Here is a 6,120-nt window from a genome sequence, read left to right on the forward strand (position 1 = left end):
AGGGGAATGGTGTGGAAAACAAAGGGGTTGTGGTGGTTGGACAGTAAAGACTTGCCTTGTTTGGTCAATCTTGTTTTTAAAGTGTATGGCAAACTCCTCAGCAGAGATGACGGAGGTCGGTGGGGGTAGTGGAGGGCGGAGGAGAGAGTTGAAAGTGTTGAGTAGCTGTTTGGGGTTGTAGGATAGGAAAGATATGAGGGTTGTGAAGCACGCCTGTTTAGCAGAGGTGAGGACTGATTTGAATGTGAGTGTTGCTTGTTTGAATGCAGTGAAGTCATCTTGAGTATGTGTTTTCTTCCAAAGCCGCTCTGCAACCCTGGACGCTTGTCGAAGCTGTTTAGTGAGGTTGTTGTGCCAGGGTTGCCTATTGACTCGTCGCTCTCTGCCATGCACAAGAGGAGCGACCGAGTCAATAGCTGATGCGAGAGTGGCATTGTAGAAAGTAGTGGCGCTGTCTGTGTCGTGGAGTGAAGATATGGATGTCAGTGGTAGAATAGAGTCAGAGAGTGTGTGTGTGTCTAGATGTGCAAGGTTTCTGCGGGGGTGCGCTAGTTGCTGGACATGGGTGATAGGTGAGGAGGACAGGGATGAGAAGGTGAGTAGATCGTGGTCACATAGGGGTAGGTTGTGATGTTAGATAGGGAGCAGAGTCGGGTGAAGATGAGGTCTAGTGTGTGTCTGTCTGTGTGGGTGGCTAAGGAGGACCACTGAGTAAGTCCATAGGATGAAGTAAGCGACAGGAGTTTGGATGCTGTTGACTGGCGATTGTCAGTGGGGATGTTGAAATCGCCCTTGATGATTGAATTTCAGCAGACAGAAAGTAAAGAAGCCAGGTGGAGAATTGGTCAATAAAGGCAGTGACTGGGCCCGGAGGTCGATATATGACAGCCACTTGGAGGTTGGAGGGAGAGCAGATGCGGACAGAGTGGACTTCAAAAGTAGGGAAAATAAGGGAGGGTAGAGGTGGGGTAGGGCTAAAGGTGCAGTTGTTAGAAAGGAGAAGACCCACTCCTCCACCATGTCTGTTACCAGGGCGAGGAGTGTGGGTGAAGTACAAGCCACCGTAACACAACACAGCAGGGGAGGCAGTGTCGGAGGGTGTCAGCCATGTCTCTGTGATGCCCAGGAAGGAGAGATTGAGAGAGGTAAAAAGGTTGTGGACAAAATGGAGCTTGTTACAGACAGAGCAGGCATTCCAGAGTGCTCCAGAGAGAGGGAGCAGGGGGGTGGGCGTCCAGGGAACGGGTTTTACATAGGAGAGGTTGCGGTAGTTTGCAGTTGGTTTGAAGCGATAGAGGTGGGAATTGGTGGAAGGTGCAAGCTGTGGGGGTCCAGAATTTGGAGATATGTCGCCAGCAGTGAGGAGAAGCAGAGAGAGGGAGAGCAGGTGGGAGAAGGAGAGTGTCCGGCTTGTGTTATCTTTTGGTAGGATAGATCTAAGGTTGAGGAGCAGGTCTGTAGATGAGGTCAGGTGGGGAGGTAAGAGGGAAGTAGAGATGATGATTTGGTTAGAGAGTGCTGGGGTTTGGGGATAGCGAAGGAGAGTAAGGATTAGTGGGGCAAAAACAGTAAGGGCATATGTAAGCATAATGAAAGTTAAGTGTGAATGAGAAAGAGAAACTAAGTACAATTAGTTTATAGTTACTTGTACCTTCTGGCTCATTTCTGGCATATTTCATTTTTAGACCCTTAAAAGCGACGCTTCATAGCCAGACCGGTCTGTACCAGACCTGGCTCGCTTGATTTATGGAGCTCTGAACAGCAAATGAGGTGGGTCAGGTGTGTGCAGGAGGGGAGGAGCTACAGGAAGACTGCTCACAAAAGCATGGGTGGAGGGGAGGAGTAATTAGGACACAGAGGCTAAGTGTATTCAGGAAACAGACCGATAGGGACCAGTGTGTATTGGAATCAAAGGATTGAGGTGATAAACATGCAGATGGGATCAAACATACCCAGGACAGATAGAATGAAATTAGCAGGGATTAGTGGATACACAGCAGATATTGGATGCAGGAAACATACCTGGAGACAGATAGATACAGTTTGGAAAAGATGGTCAGCTATGCAGCATGGGGTTTGCAGATGGGGTCAGATGTCGTACCGGGAGAAAGATAGATACAGTTTGGAAAAGATGGGACGGGACATTAGGGAGCTTATGATGCCAACAGGTGTAAATGCTGTAACTAGAAATGAAAAATGGAAATTGGGTTAATGCTTGAATTGCTAAGATTTCCCAAATCCTGCTGCTTTCTTTTAAGCTCTGTATTTACTGTAAAGAGGTGGCATCACGATGTCGTTCCTATTGTCCTATGTATAACACAGAGCCAAATCCTTGTTTATAGGTCATTAATAATCATCTCTTCTCAGAACTTTCAACAATTGTGTGTCATTATCAATAGGCAACAGAAGTTTTCTGTCATAGCAGAAGACAAAAAAGTGTCCCCGAAGGGAGGAAATATGTCTGATTTCTGTGAATGCCTCATCTAATTGGCGTTATCATCCCTCTTAAGCAGTAGCTACCACCATTTGTCCTGATGGGGATCATCCTAGTCTCTTGGAGCCGTATCCCTGCCATGTAGCCTGAGCGCTGTGTTTCTTTTATGCAGAAAGTCTGCTGTGTTTCACAGTGCTAGCAAAGTGGATGCGATTTCATTCAATTACAAGCGCACTATGCATTTAAGAAAGCTGTAGAACTGGGCATTTTTTGGTGTTTTTTTTTTCTTTTATGCAAAGCTTGGCAAAGCATATATTAATAACGCACCGCTTTTATGAGTGTGGAATCACAGTATTTCTATATTAAAGAAGGCATTAAAAAAGCTGTGACAAATCTGCATCAAAAACACACACAAAAAAGGGGGACAAATGCATCCAAAATATGCCAAAGAGACAATCAGAGCTGATTGCTATTGCATATTTTGGTGTGGACATCTGCAGAAAAATCTGCAGAAAAATGCGCATTCATGCATGTAGGAACTTCGCCTCACAATAAAGTTGAATTCCGACATCTGTGTATCACTGTCCGAGTATGTGCCGCGATGCTCGGACTGGCCACCATTCTCCTGACCTGAACTTGGAAGCCTCATATATGTTTATAATGCTGGCAAGTTTGGGTCAGGAAACCTGCGGCTAGTCTGTGAATTGCAGTTCATACCCAGACCGAGTTTCACAGACATCTGAGTTCGACTTTAGGACATATGGGGACACCGATCTTGTCAATAACTCATAATCTTGAGAAAAAAGCCTGAGTATGTTTGAGAGCACCCTAGAAAACCTACAGCGTAATTATCTGCCAAATGTTTGCTCTTATACACCAAAACACTTTCATTTGGCTACAGATAAATGAAAGGAACAGGACAGGTAATTCCACATTCATAAATCCGCGTGCCACGATCTGAGTACAGACTATGATGCACAGGCTATCCTCGGGACTCCTGTCTCAAACTTTGCAGCCTCATAGTCATATATGAAGCTGTCAAGTATGGGTTAGGAGACCAGTGAATAATCTGTGCCCCATGGTCCGTACTCGGACCGTGACACACAAATGTGTGAATGCAGCATAAGGTTAAGGCCAGACAGCGTGCGTGATGTGGTCATTATGCTGTCATGGTCAAACAAGTGCGTGCAGTGGACTGTATGCAGTTTTGGCATAAACAAACATGCTTAGACAGTTCACTTTTTGATTGCATGCTGTTTTGCCAGATCAGAATCACCAATGTCAAACATTGGATCATGCAGTTAAAAACCACACTGTTCACATTGCGTTTTACTCTCACGTCAGTAGCTCCATCGGGGTTTAAATCTGAAGCCTTGGAAATCGGGATTTGGTCAAATGCGTTGATGGGGCTATTGACTGTAATAATGCAGACGGAGTCACAATGTGCTCTATAGTACATCATTTTCAGCGGTATATGCCTGTTTGTCGTGGGCTCTAGGACGCAGTCGACCAGGTCTTGGAGCCCACCTTAGATAGGCATATACGGCCGAAAAATATGTCGACAGAGAACTCTGTCTCCATCATTACAATCAATGGCCCCATCAGCACATACACCCGAATCTTGTTTTCTAGGGCTTCAGACGCAACCCCCGACAAAACCACTGACGTTTGGGTCAAACGCGATGTGAACATAGCCTAAAGGAGGTGCTGGGAAAGGAAGTGTATGATCGCATGAATACAAATATATTTATTGAACAGGACAGGTCAGCTGCTCAGAAATGAAAGGTGTATGATCACATGAATACCGATATATTTATTGCACAGGACAGGTCAGCTGCTCGGAAATGAAAGGTGTATGATCACATGAATACAGATACATTTAGGGAACAGGATAAGTCAGATGCTGGGAATTAAAAGATATATGATCACCTTGATACAGCCAGTTAAGAGAACAGGACAGGCAGCATGCAGGGAGATGAATGTTATATGATCACCTGGATGCAGGTAAGTGAAGAAAACAGGACAGGTAGGTTACTGGGAAATTAATGGTATATGATCACATGGGTACCGGTGGCAAAAACAGGAAAGGTAGGGTGGTGTGAAATGGAGGGTGAAGGATCGTGTAGATCCTAGATACAGGTAAATAAAAAATACAGTATAAACTCATTTATTTGAATGAATTACACCTTTAATTTATGAAGTTGTAGAATTTGGCTTTGTATACAGGGAGACTCAAGAAACATTTCGATACTCGAAAATGAAATTTCAAAAGCTCCTCGTTGTAGCCACAGCGATTTGCTACATAGCTCCTGCTTGTTTCTGTGGAGACCTAATCTAACGGGACCCTTATTTACGTGTAGCGGACGGTGCTTGTACCCCATTTGTACAAACACATCAGGCTCTTGACAATAATCTTAGAATGTTGGAATCGGTACTGTGAATTATTCTGAGCTGGTTGCTAGGTGATACACATTAAACTGTCAGCAGAGTTGTTACTACAGGGACTGAATATAGGAGCTCCTGAAAAGAGTCTAACCTGTCTCACCCCCCCCTACATTTCCCCTATATTGTTGCAGCACACGTGTCACTGTGTACTGTAACAGTCTGGGGTGTGAGAGATAAAGAATATTTATAGAATATGCCAATGATTACATGGATGACCATTTTTAAATAGACAAGACTGAAAAATGCCACTCATTATGTTCTTTTTTTTAAATCAGCTCCTCCAGAGTTCACACCAGAATCCCTATTGCTCCCTGTACAATCTTTAATAATTGTATCTGCTACCAGAACCAACATCTATAGTATCTGCTCCCTTGTTGGGTCACTTCACCGACCATTCGTTGGAAAGAGTTTAATTTACTATCAATTAAAATAATCTGCGTGGAACAATGGAAATATTTTTGATGAGTTGACAAAACAATATTCATATTCACCCCTTCTGAATGAGCGTTCTGATACATTACAATTTTGAATGCTTGTTGTATTGTGGGCATCTACTGACCAACAGCCAGCCTTGTGTGCTATCATTTTACAAATTTGGGATGACAGTTGAGATATTTCTTGAAGGAATTTTTTAGAATAGTTTTCTGGGCACCACACAAATTAGACAACGCAAGAATGCTGTCACGGGGATACTGCGACAGTGAGGGGCCAGAAGACCGCGGTGTCTGGTTTTATGAACTCCTGCACTGGTTAAAAGTACTTCACCATCTTATTCAACAGTGCAGTTTTTTTCCTTGCTAGCAGTGCAAAGGTTAATCTGTTCAGTTGAAGCTCCTGGAGCTTTCCCACCTGGATTTTCTCAGCTTATCAGTGTTGGCCACTCCCCTCTGCTATATACAGTTGTGCTCAAAAGTTTACATACCCAGGCAGAATTTTTCCTTTCTTGGCCTTGTTTCAGAGAATATGGATGTTAACAAAAAAACTTTTTCTCCACTTATGGTTATTGGTTGGGTGAAGCCATTTGTAGCATCGGCGTCTCAACCTCCTGCTAGGCAGAGACGCCGTCCCTCTCACCTTCCTGTTCAGCGCACGGCGTCCTCCAGCGCTCCTTCCCTCGCTGCTGCCGGCGCGCGCTCCTTCCCGGGCACTGTGCTTAGGGCGCGCGCGCGCTCCCCCTCTCTTAAAGGGACCGCGCGCGCCGTCCTAAGGAGTCCCCGGCCAATAGCCGGAGGACTTCCCAT

Source organism: Phyllobates terribilis, unplaced genomic scaffold, assembly GCF_046119375.1.
Source record: "Phyllobates terribilis strain yellow unplaced genomic scaffold, ASM4611937v1 Scaffold_5__5_contigs__length_657084704, whole genome shotgun sequence".
Lineage (NCBI taxonomy): Eukaryota > Metazoa > Chordata > Amphibia > Anura > Dendrobatidae > Phyllobates > Phyllobates terribilis.